Below are 13,386 nucleotides of genomic sequence, written 5' to 3'. Positions count from 1 at the left end.
TGATTCAACTTCTGCTTCCAAATCTTTAATTAATCCAAGATCCTTCTCATCATAGTCGACCAAGTCCGGTAGCAGCAAAGCTTTTTCAGGAATCAAACTTAACACCTCACCTTGTTCCGCAGCTCTTTTTGCCTCATAAACTGCCGATTTATTCCCCACTTCCTGAGCAGTGTCACCCTCTTGGTGCCCCTTGTGGTGCATAAGCGCAACCGCCAAAGGCGACTATACCGCATCCAAAAGTCTTAGGATCATGTCAGCAAGCTTAATATGTTTTCCTTGGGCGGTCAGAAGTCCCTGTTCCTTCCAGATAGCCCCACGGGCATGAACTACACCCAAGGCGTATTTTGAATTTGTCTGGGTATTCGCTCGCAGTCCTTCAGCAAGCTCTCACTAAAGCAATTCATTCGGCTCTTTGTGCGGATGTACCCTTAGGGAGTGACTTTGCTTCCACCACTCGGTCTGTGGTGGTCACGGCATACCCCGCCATTCGAGCTCCATCCTTGGCTGACAGTGGGCACACTGATCTTTCGGGAGGGGTTGACTTCCCCGAGACGGGGCACTTGGGCTACTTCTCATGGCTCCTCGCTCCCATTAGTGGTGTTTCCTGGTGGGTTCCCAGAGGTTACCTGGCCCCTGCGGTGCGCAAAGCAGCCGCCGTAGCACTGGCAGTTGTTTTGCCCATTCCCCTCCCCCCCCGCCTGTCCCTATTCCGACACACTTGCCAAGCAGTCTCCAGCAATTTCTCTAAATCTCTCACATCTGTTCCTTGCACTTGCTCTAACTTTTTCTTGACATCATCTGTCAGCTGTCCCAGAACCAGGAGTATCAACTGACCCTTTCCCTCCTGAGAGGTAGGGTTTAAAGGATATATTTCTGCATCCCTTCTTTTAATCGGTTCAAAAAAATCAGTAGGGGATTCTTTTCTATCTATCTTGTTTAATTTCATACAATTTAGACCAATTTACTGATTTTGGGACAGCACTTCTTATTCCATAAGCCATTCATTCCCTGTACCACAGTACTAAGTCCCGGGCTCCTGGCTGGTTAGGGCCCCGACCGGGACTGGTAATGGGAACATGGTTATCCGCTCTTCCCGGCAGAGTTCCAGCCAAAACCAGAGCCTGGACTTGGAGTCTGGCCACTTTCACAACCCTCTGCTTTTCTGCCACGCTGAACACCGCATCCGACATCGCACACACATCCTTGCAATCGGGGTCAAACAATCCTTTAATCTCCCATTCTGTCAACCTTTAAACATCTTTGTCCAATGCTACAAGCCGAGCAACATCTTTTTTGCTTCCTATTTTGCTTATTTTTGTCTTTTTCTATCACCAGGGCCATTGGGTCCTGGGGTGCTAAATTGATTCCACGTTCTTTCTGCCATTCAGGGTGGTTTCGTAGAGTGAAAAACATACATATCTGCATAAAGCACTTCATCCCATTTTCCTTCTCTCTGAAGGAACAACATTAATTGTGTTATTACATTATATGTATAATACCTATTATAATGGTGTAGTATTATATTACAATTATATGTACCTTACTGTAATAATGTATTCTCTGTTAATGTCCCATTAAAGGGCCATTTTTCTCCACCATCTAACTTACAGAGAGGCCACCACCGATTGCAATACTTAAAGTTTTCCTATCGACACTGCCTCCCGGCACTCCCCCCGGATCTCTCCGATGCTGTAAAACACATCCCAGTGGACTTTTCTTTAGAATTCTGCCACTCTGTGACTCTCCCATACCTGATGCAAATTTTACCATTAATAACCAAAATCCGATAAATGACAAACCAATAACCAATACCCGAAATGCATTAGCCAAAAGTCAGATAACAGTTAACCAGACCTCCAAATGGGGAAATTAATCCCCCACCAAATGGGGACGCAGCCCCTCCAAATGGGGTCGTTAATCCCCTACCAAATGGGACATAAGTCCCCCAAAGGTACACCTGTAAGGTGCTAGCGAGCAGGTATACGCCGACCTGCATGCACATCTGCACACTTAAAGACAGTCCCAAATTGATCGATCGTTACCAAATTCAGGATTTAAAGGTATCTTCTTGCCAGAGGGTCTTTGTCTGTCCCCGCGGTGATCCCACTGAGAATGGGAGTCTCCGGAAAAGATCTCCGGGGGTACCCAAGAGAGTCCCAGACTCATCGGGTCCCGCAGCCAAACAGAGGGGCAGCGAGGGCCCCAAGGGCCTGGTACTCACCACAGCTTTCACTCCCTGCACTGCTGGGAGAGTTTGCCAGTTCAGACACTTCTTCCTCCTCCTCCTCCTCTCCTCCCTTTGCCTTCTGTAACTCCTGTTGCTTGGCTGTCCTCCACCTAAGAGAATACCGGGGTGTCTTACAGCTTTTACAAGACGAGGCTCCCTACACATGTAGCCTCCCTCGTGCGCTACACAGCCGCCTTTGGTGATGCATACAGACCCTGCATGTCGATGGTCTGGCCTGCTGCGGACTACGAAGAGGGATCCTACCTCACCTGGAGGGGCTGGCTCTCTCTTCCCTGCAGCGGAAGGCAGCTGCCGGCCGGCCTTCGGTTTCTTCTTCCTCTTTACCGTTGTCTGGCCTCTCCAGCTCTGGCCGCGGCTGCTCCCGCCCAGGGCCGGCAAGCGCTCTGCCTGTCCCTTCCTGCAGCCGTGCCACGAGGAGAGCGAGGCCGGGCAGAGACAACCCACGCAAGCCCAAGGCGGGTGCAGTCAGCGGCATCACCAGGGGAGGAACGGACACGCGCAGCCCCTGGCAGAGGGAAAGAAGCAGCAGCGACCCTTATTACCGTAGCTCCCCCCGGCCGAAGCCTCTCCTTCCGCGGAGGCTGTTGGGAGACACCACTCTGTCCCTGCACCGCTGCCAACGGCGCCCGCTTTCACGGAGAACCCAGCGCACGCGAGGCCCAGCTTGCCACCTCTGCGACAGGGCCCGGGGCCGGCCCGGGGCTACGGGACGGGCTGGAGCTGGGGGCAGCTGCGTGGGGCGAGCGGGGCCAGAAGCGAGCAGGGGGGGCTCTGGTGAGTTGGTAGGTGCCCGGCGTCTGTACCTGGGGTTGTCCGCCTCCTTCCCTCCTCCCAGCTCCCCGGTAACTCCCCGGGGCTGCCACGACCGGACTCACCTCCAGCAGGCCGGCAGCCGGCCGCAGCGGGCGGCTCGAAGCTCCTCACCCCACCACCCGCTGGCGGCCAGTGCGCAGGAGCCTGCCCCGCACCTGTCCCAGGGGCTCGCTCGCCTCACCGATGGCCCCGGCCCTCACACCCCACCAGGAAGAGAACCCCGCTGCGACGGCATGCTGCTCCCGCGCGCCGCAGGGGCGAGGGACGGCACGCGAACGCCGGGCTGCCGTAGCAGCGAGCACCCGGCAGCGGTGCGGCATTTTGTACGGCGAGCACCCGCGGACGCTGCGCACATAGGGCGGCAACGTCGCTTCCTTACCGGGAAGTAACAAAGAGCGCGGAGGGACCGCAGAACGGCATCGCTGTTACCGGAGGACGGGAGCGTGGGTCACGTAGGCGCCACGTCGCATGCGCGGCTTTTGAGCAGCAACGAGGCGTTGCACCGCGCATGCGCGGCTGTCAAGCTCCGCGAATCTCCCCACTGCGCATGCGCGGCTTCTGAGCGACGAGGCGTTGCACCGCGCATGCGCGGCCGTCAAGCTCCGCGACTCTCCCCACTGCGCATGCGCGGCTTCTGAGCGACCAGGCGCTGCACCGCGCATGCGCGGCTTCCGAGCCACCGCGAGGCGCCCCACCACGCATGCGCGGCTTCTGAGCAGCAACGAGGCGCTGCACCGCGCATGCGCGGCTGTCAAGCTCCGCGAATCTCCCCACTGCGCATGCGCGGCTTCTGAGCGACGAGGCGTTGCACCGCGCATGCGCAGCTTCTGAGCGACCAGGCGCTGCACCGCGCATGTACGGCTTCCGAGCAGCCTCGAGGCGCGCTACCGCGCATGCGCGGCTTCCGAGCCACCGCGAGGCGCCGCACCACGCATGAGCGGCTTCTGAGCAGCAACGAGGCGCTGCACCGCGCATGCGCGCCTGTCATGCTCCGCGAATCTCCCCACTGCGCATGCGCAGCTTCTGAGCGACCAGGCGCTGCACCGCGCATGTACGGCTTCCGAGCCACCTCGAGGCGCCCCACCACGCATGCGCGGCTTCTGAGCAGCAACGAGGCGCTGCACCGCGCATGCGCGGCTTCTGAGCGCCGCCGAGGCGTTGCACTGCGCATGCGCAGCTTCTGAGCACCGTCGAGGCGCTGCACTGCACATGCGCGCCTGTCGAGCTCCGCGAATCTCCCCAGTGCGCATGCGCGGCTTCTGAGCGACGAGGCGCTGCACCGCGCATGTGCGGCTTCCGAGCCACCGCGAGGCTCCCTACCGCGCATGCGCGGCTTCCAAGAGTCCGCGAGGCACGCCACCACGCATGCGCGGCTTCCGAGCCGCCGCTACTCTCCCCACTGCGCATGCGCAGCTTCTGAGCAGCAACGAGGCGTTGCACCGCGCATGCGCGGCTGTCAAGCTCCGCGAAGCTCCCCACTGCGCATGCGCGGCTTCTGAGCGACGGGGCGCCGCACCGCGCATGTGCGGCTTCCGAGCCACCGCGAGGCGCCCTACCGCGCATGCGCGGCTTCCAAGAGTCCGCGAGGCACCCCACCACGTATGCGCAGCTTCTGAGCAAGCAACTAGGCGCTGCACCGCGCATGCGCGGCTGTCGATCTCCGCGAAGCTCCCCAGCGTGCATGCGCGGCTTCCGAGCTGCGGCAATGCGCCCAGCGCGCATGCGCGGCTTCCTAGCTGCCGCGAGGTACCCCATGGCGCATGCGCGGGTTCTGAGCGGCGGCGAGGCGTGCCATCACGCATGTGCGTTTGCCAGCCGCGGCGAGGTGCCCAGCGCGCATGCGTGACTTCCGAGTGCCGGCGAGTCGCGCGATGGCGCATGCGCGGTTGCCAGGTGCGGCGAGGTGCCCAGCGCGGATGCGCGGCTTCGGGCTGTGGCGTCGCGCGCCACCGCGCATGCGCGTTTGCCAGCTGCGGCGAGGAGCGCCACAGCGCACGAGCGGCTGCCGAGCTGCAGTACCTAAATTCGGCCACAGGGAGGCAGCACCCGGCGCGGGCAGAAGGCGCGCCACCACGCATGCCTGGAAGACCAGGTCGCAAAACCTACATCTCCCGGCATGCACTGGCAAGCACAGCATGGCCGCCCGCCGGCCCCCTGCCACAAGACTACGCTTCCCGCCATGCGTCAGGGAAGAAGTGCTATGTTTAAGGTCTCAGCCAGTGATTGTCTAGTATTTAATCCTTTCAAAAGACGCTGAAGGAAAAAAGTAGGCACAGAAAGTACATTTTAAAAGTGAGAGGAATTAGGGACATAAAGGGAAAAACTAAGAAAATGTGACAGAAAACTAAAACAGATGTAGGGAAAGAATTTTCAAAGCGAGGGACCTCAGGAAAGGTAAGAAATTAATTAAAAAATAAAGGCAGTGAGCAGAATAAAAGTAGACATAAAATGTAAGAAGCAAATGGGACCGGGGAACTAAGGAAAAAATTAACTAATGGCAACATTGAACTTAAACGGAGAAGTAGAAAAAAATTTTTGATGCAATGGCACTAAGGGAAAACAAGAAAAAATAATTTTAAACTAAATCCCGGAAGTCCTCCGGCATCAGAGATACATACCTCCAGGGCCCTATAGAGCGGCGCTATGGACCACTGAGACGGCTTTCCAGCGGCTAGAGTTTCGGCAGAGACTGCAGAAGTCCTCCCGGATGACTGACACATACCTCCGAAACGGCTAGAGAGGCACTGCGGGCATAGAGATTGCTTTCCCACGGCTAGAGAGTCGCCTCCGTGTCAGGAAGTCCTCCCGGATCATTGAGACATACCTCCGGGACGGCTAGAGAGGCACCGTGGGCAATAGAGTCGGCGCGTGGCCGGCCAGAGAGCCGCTCCGAGTCAGGAAGTCCTCCTGGATCATCGAGACAGACCTCCGGGACGGCTAGAGAGGCACGAAGGCCATCGAGACCCCGCTCCCACGACTAGCGTCTCGTCTCTGAGGCCGGAAGTCCTCCCGGGTCATAGAGACGGACCTCCGGGGCGGCTACAGGGGCACTCGGCCCATCGAGACGGTGGCTGCATGGCTACCGACTCGCCTCCAAGCCCAAAAGTCCTCCCGGATCATGGGCGCATACCTCCGGCAAGGCGCTAGACTGCCCTTCAGTAGGGCAGCGAGAGGTACTTCTGGCGGTCGGACAGCCGCGTCCGCTCACGGGAGCGCTCCAGAAACATCGAGACTCACGGCTGGGCCATAGAGCTCTGCTTCCACAGCAGCAGCTGGACTGCTTCTAGCCACCAGCCACATCTTCCCTCTGATACCACCTGCCGACGACCCACCTCCTCACCGCGCTCTGCTCGTCACCTCCATTGCTCTTGCGAGAGCTGCGGCTTTGACAAAACAAGTCCAAAGGCAGCTTACGGAGCTGTGAGGAATGAGCAATTCGTGTAAAGAAAATCTAATGAATATAAGCTTGAAGCAAATGTCATTTATATTGAAATAAAGGAATATATGTAGGGCATGACCATAAACAGGGGAGTGGTAGTCTTTATGTAACTTCCTGATAAGTATAGTTTGGGTAACTCCCTTGATATGTGTAGCTTATGTAGCCTCCTGATATGTAAGTTAGTTCCTGATATACTAGTGCAAACCAGTGTTGTAAATAACCGCAGAAATGTCGAGAAAATGTATAGCCAAATAAGGCAGCATAATATAAGTAGAATAACAGAGCGCCTGCACAAACAGAGAGGTCATGTAGAGTGCACTGACGAAGAGGAGCATCTTCCTCCCAACGACCACCGGACGACCACCTAGAAAAAGATGAAGCATGCGCAGACCGGGGAAGTGGTGACGTACTTAAAGAAAGAGTCATCTTCCAAGAAAAAGGCGGAGAAAGGCGAGAAACAAAGCCTAGAGAAGTATAAAGGAAGGAATTGTAAGAAGTGAAGGTGTGCGTCTTGGTGGAGCGGAGACTCCCAGCACACCCAGCGCTGTTTGCTTGCCTCTATTCATTTAATAAATTGTAAACTTAAATTGGAATCCTGTTTGGGACTAAATCATTTATCACAGAGCTAAAAGCATGCTGTGGGGAACGTCTAAGACCTCAGGTGGCATCGTGACGGTAGCAGCGGGGTTCCAAGAGGCACAAGGAGGCTCGAGGACACGACGACATAGTCCAGAGGGGATGTGAACAGTCTACAGACGTCCTCACACGACCCGGGACTGAACAGAGGCGTCCTAGCTAGCCTCGAGAACAAGACGAGTGTTCTGGAGTTGAAAGATGGCATCAAGAAAGATTTTTTGGGAAGGGAGAAGGGTGCAAAGTGCGCTACAGAGCCAAAAGAGGGTTGGGGGGTGGGGGTGCAAACGTAAAAAGCGACAGGGTACATGATAGCCAGGAAAGATACAAAAAGGCGATACTCAGCCTGATAAATTTTCTTTCTATGTCTACTTTTAAGTGACTGGGTACAGGAAAGATGGGAAAAGCTTAAAAAATAAGCGACAGTGAACTGGAACTGAGAAATACAACAGAAATTTAGAAGCGGTGGCGCACAGGACAGAGCAGAAAAAAATTAAAAGATAAAGACAGCGAACAGGATAAAAGTAGCCATAGAAATAAAATTTAAAACAGAGGATAGGAAACAAAATAAATGGAGTCACAGAGAGAAAACTGTTAAAGCAACAGGGTACAGGACAGAAAGGGAGGAATTACAAAGTAGGGACAGGGAGTCAGGTGGAGGGAGATGTAGGAAGATAACAGAAAGCGACAGGCTACAAGACACATGGGAAAGAATCAAAACATAGGAGCAGGGACAAGAATAAAAGGAAACACTGAAAGAAAAATTTAAAAGCGACAGGGTATACGGAAGAAAGGGAGGAATTAAAATTTAGGGAAATGGAGCCAGATAAAGGGAATTGTTGAAAGAGAGATTAAGTAGCAATGAATTACAAGAAGTCTAGAGAAGAATTAAAAAACTGAAGACAGGTAGCCGGATAGAGGGAGATGAGAAGGAACTTTGAAAAGCAACTGAGTACACGGAACATAGACAAGAATTAAAACACACGGGACAGGGAGATGGACAGAAGACAACACAGAAAGAAAATCTGAATTGTGATCGGGGATAAGAAACACAGGAATGTTAAAAAAAAAAACAACAACAACACAGGGACAGGGAGATGGACGGAAGGAAACACAGGAAGAAAATCTTTTAAGTGACAGGGTACAAGACAGAGGGAGGAATTAAACTGAGACAAGCTCCTGGCGAGAGGGAACTGTAGAATAAGAAATTAAAATGCAACAGGGTACAAGAAACACGGGAAAGTAAAAAGCAGGGAGAGGGAGCCATGGAGAGGGAAACACAGAAAAAAAAATTAATAGGGGAAGTGGTACAGGGCAGAGTCAGCAGAAGAGCAACAAGTTTCAGGGAGCCAGGCAGGTAGGTGGGCCAGCAGAGAGGGAGACGGAGGCAGGGAGGCAGGCAGAGGGCTGGGGCAGGGCAGCAGAGGTGGACCTGGACGCACGCGAGTGTCCTGGTTTCAGCTGGATAGAGTTAATTTTCTTCACAGACGCCAGTGCGAGACGAGTTGTGGAGAGCAACAGCTCAAAACATCAGCATGTTAAGTACCCAAGGACAGCCCAGCTTCTCATGCTGGCCGGCCAGCGAGGAGGCTGGAGGTGCACGGGAAGCTGGGAGGGGACACAGCCGGGACAGCACACCCAAACTGGCCAAAGGGATACGACATTGTGCTCAGTATATAAACTCGGGGGGGGGGAAGAAGGGGGAAGTGGGACACGTTTGGAGTTAGGGCATCTTGTCTTCCCAAGCGACCGTCATGCGTGATGGAGCCCCGCTTCCTGGAGATGGCTGAACACCCGCCTGCCGACGGGGAGCGGTGAATGAATGCCTCGTTTTGCTTTGCTTGCATGCGTGCCTTTGCTTTACCTGCTAAACTGTCTTTATCTCCACCCACGAGGTTCCTCCCTTTCACCCTTCCCATTCTCTCCCCCATCCCACCGGGGGGGGGGGGGGAGTGAGCGAATGAGCGAGCGGCTGCCTGGGGCTTAGTTGCTGCCTGGGGTTAGACCACAACACTTTGCTGGTATAGCTGTGTCAATATCCAGATTTCTGGACAAGGAACGAAGGGACTAAGGGGGGGTGATACTCCTCTGCTGCCTGTGGACGAAGCTAAACAATGGGAAACCAGGAAATCTGTGGGAGAAAAAGATGCATTTTGAATTATTACCAAAAAAACCTGTTCAGATTGCAAATAACGTGAGCTGCTGGGTTTGTACTCGTTTTCCAGAACGCTCAAACCAAGGGCTCCCGCTAATCGGAATCCTGGTACCGACTGATATCTCCTCACGGAGTAGTTTGTGGGAAAATGTAACTCAGAGTGCCAACAACGCTGAAAATCGGGAATGGGAAATTGAAATTACAATTTCCACCAAAAATTACGCGGGTTGCCTAACGATACATCCCAGAGGTAACCATTCGGCGGGGACGTGCCCGTAAGGCCTCGCCACCGAACTGGTTTGGAACTTGCGTTCTAGGAGCCATAGTTCCAAATAGCACAATAATCGAGAAACTAGAGTATCAAGCATGACTAAGAACCTACCGTGCGAGAAATAAAAGAAATGGAAATAACCCACCGATTGACAGACCCACAGGATTTCGCTCCTTTGCAAGGTGGCTTACTCCCTGGTGAGGAGGTAGCGAATTAGAAAAAAGCTATAATAAATATTTCAGCCGCAACCAAGCAAATTGGAAGCAAGACCTATGACACTATAAAGGCCTGTCTGACGCTAACTTCCCAGGGAGGGATGGGCACAATTTTAAATACGAGCTCCTGCGTACACGTGGATCAAAGTGGCAGAATCTCTCCAGACCTAGAAGACATACGGAAATCCACGAGATACAAAGGCATGACCCACCTCATGGATTTGCGGAAACATTTAAATGGTCAATTTCCTGGTTCCCTGATCTGAGTCTATGGCTAAAGAAGTTATTGAGCATTATTATAATCGCCACCTTAACTTTTGTAGGGATCTGTGTAATAACACAGGGAGGTAGGGTTACGAGAAGATGAGACTCGTACAAGAGAAACTACAGCGAAGTTCCTCTTCCACAGTCGCAAAGGGAGGAAACGTAGAGTGACTAAAGCTGCATGTCCGGGTTAGCTGTGGCCCAGCATCTAATGGCAGGCTTACTTTCTATTTTCCAAGGAGAGTACCACAAAAATGTGTTTGGATTATACAAGTGTTTGATCAGGCTATACAAAAAAGGTGACGAAAATTGCCTTACAGATCTATGTGAATACATACCAGTAGCAGGAAATTGCTAGATTAAAAACACTCAGCCTTACAAGTCCACAGAAAGAAATTAGGTCTTGTAAATAATCAGTTACAAAGACGCCGATGCCAACACAGCACCGCAACATGTCACCCACAGCGGATTTCTTTCTTTCCGGGTTCAAGGAATTCATTCGTTTGGGGTGGTTAAATTTGGTGGGGGTTTGTGAAGAAGGAAGTTCTTTAGCTCTGCTCACGTCTTAATTCTGGCGTTCCAACGCAAATCATAACAGCTTTGTCTTTCAGTGCATTAACCCTCAGCATCTATTTCCACAATTACGTAACCAGCTCCATCCTAGTACCTTCCACTCCCTTTCTAGCACAGGACTGTGCCACCTGTTATACGCCAATCCCAGGAAACCCAGGATTAAAGTTCCTGTTTTCCTATTTCACGTCCAAAATATTTAGAACTTTGACAGAGATGACATCATGTTCTCCTTAAAACAGCTGATTTCAAAATGCTGCACTGGGCGAGAACACCATAAACAGTTTAAGACGAACGGCCACGCTCCTAAGTAAAACAATAAACCCAGCACACAGGATCTGTGCAGCCTCTGCTTTGGCCTTCGCCTCTCGCCATCCGCCACCAAAGCTGCTGCCGCATCCTGCGCGCCACATGTAGAAGGTTTCAAACCACAGCCTGAAAGGCAGTAAGGGTAAAATAAGAGAAAATGTGCCATTACTCTTTGCAGTTATGATTAATTTACTTCCTGGTTTACAGTCTGGTTATGGAGTAAAGCTGCAGACTTTATATCAAGTATTTGCCATTCAGTATGCCAAACGTATAAAAATGCCCGATAGTTTAGTAAGGGGCACAAAGCTAATTCACAACCACCACATGAAGGACAGAAATAGAAATAGTAATAATAAAAAACCCACACTAATTAGCTTCATTATTTTAGACGGGTAACTATCTCAGCCCCTTGATGGTCAGTCCTGGCAACAAATGCATCTGTTACAACCACACACACGCATGCCTTCCCTCCTCTCCCTACCACTCGATTTTAGATAAAAATAGCCTTTGAAACTATCGGGTCTGCTCCAGCAACAGAAACCAAAGGTTATTAACTGCTACGGCGTGCTGTAACGATCACAGATTTGATGGGTTTTCCTGGAAACAAAGCTGAATGCAGAAACAACTCAAAGACCCAAGCACAGAAAATGAGCTAGGATCCTGGCGTACAAGCTGGTGTAGCCAGAAACGTTACAGAAAAGAAGGCTAACTGGAAAGTCCTCATTCTGCAAATGCTCACACGCTTACCAATCCATTACTTGAATCCACTAGCTTCGGATACAGTAAAGCCTGCGAGAGTAAACACCACGGTCTGCTTGGTAGATTCACCAGTGACTCCGTTCACTGCATACTCAATATTCTCCTTTCCTGTCAAAAGGAATCAGTTTACCAAATGAAGGTCTCATCGTCCATGGTCACTTTTATGGGGAAAATGGCATAAAAAAGATTTTTCCCTAGGGTGGAAGAGGGAAAATGTTGTGTGGCCAAAAGAACAAACCCAGGATTCAAACGCAAGTCCACTCACGCCCTAAGAAGTTAAGACTTGCTCTCCTATAACAATTCCCCACACAGAGCTCTAGAGAACGAGAACCTTGTTTTGCTAGTTCTTGGATTTTGCCCACAGTCAGGAACAACAAAAAAAAAGGCTCCTCAAGGTTAACTCACAGACACGTCATTCTACAGCTGACAAGACACTAGGTGTTTGAGGAGGTAGGGGGTGATTAGGAGTTTGGGTTTGGCTTGAAATTTTTTTTACAGCCCAATTTCAGGTACAAATTAAGGAAAAAAAAAAAAGAAACATAGCAACACAGACACACATAAAACTTCCCTCAGGTTTGGTTCCTTCCACAGTAATCATGCATTCAAAACGAAGGTGCATCGCTGTGCAAAGCAACGTGCCACTTCTCCACATAATTCACAGGCGACATAGAAGTTCAAATTCAACGCACGAGTTCTGCAAGGACACAAAAGGGGACAACACACGCCATCTAGTGTCCTGCCCACTGAGAAACTGGAAAGCAGACCAAAAAAGGCAAGACATACACAAAAGGATCCACAGCATTAAGAACTCTGTTATCCTGGTGAATATTGGTAACTATTGCTTGGATTTCTTTGTAAAAAGAAACACAAAGGAATTAGACTATGATCAACGAGAACTAAGCCAGCAGGGTAAAAACCCAAACCCACCCAACAGATACACAACTTGAACTCCTCAAAAATAGCTTCCAACCATTTCTTTCGAAGAAAAACAGGGAACATGCAGTTACTGGAGACTTCACTATTTGTGTCTTTCTGTGACTCTCTCCACCTACATTTGGGGAGAAGACTATAAAACAAGTTCACAGTGCATGAGGTCCTTTAAACTAAAAATGGATTAAACTTACGAAAAGTGTTTTACTTTCAGAGCTTCACTTGTTCTCTTTGCATTAACACAGGACCCACAGAAGCAAGTCTAAAAAGCTTGTGGAAAATTAATTACATGAAGTGTGAAAAGAGCCCAGAATCTCTCAATTTTAAACCTACCTCAGGCAAAAGATTCTGCCAGCAGCTTTTCCAGACCCTGGGATTTTCCTGCTTTCCATATTTCCAATGGTGGGGGAAGCTACCATGCCTGTATAACCTTCGAAGCTGTTAGCATTTCTGCAAAACACGAAACATTCTTACACACCCTGTATGCAACAGGGAAGATTTTACAGACGTCCCTCTGTTGATACATACACCACCATACTTCTCTCAAAACTGGTAACCAAGGAGCAAAGGTTTTGTACACTTTTACCATTACCTGAACTCTACTGCATAAATATGAGGTCTTTTTTAAGTGCTGCAAATTCCTCTTCATCTTCTGGGCTTGCTCCATATGAATATACGCCATGTTTTAATCAGCCATTCCTACCTAACAATTCCAGACACTTGCTAGCTCAGAGCTTGACAAACGCACATACTCTGAATACTGCAGATGTCAAGTTTGGT

The sequence above is a fragment of the Phaethon aethereus genome (assembly GCF_964289735.1).
Source record: "Phaethon aethereus genome assembly, chromosome: 26".
NCBI lineage: Eukaryota > Metazoa > Chordata > Aves > Phaethontiformes > Phaethontidae > Phaethon > Phaethon aethereus.
The sequence above is the reverse complement of the archived record's forward strand: the minus strand, read 5'-3'. Positions refer to the sequence as shown.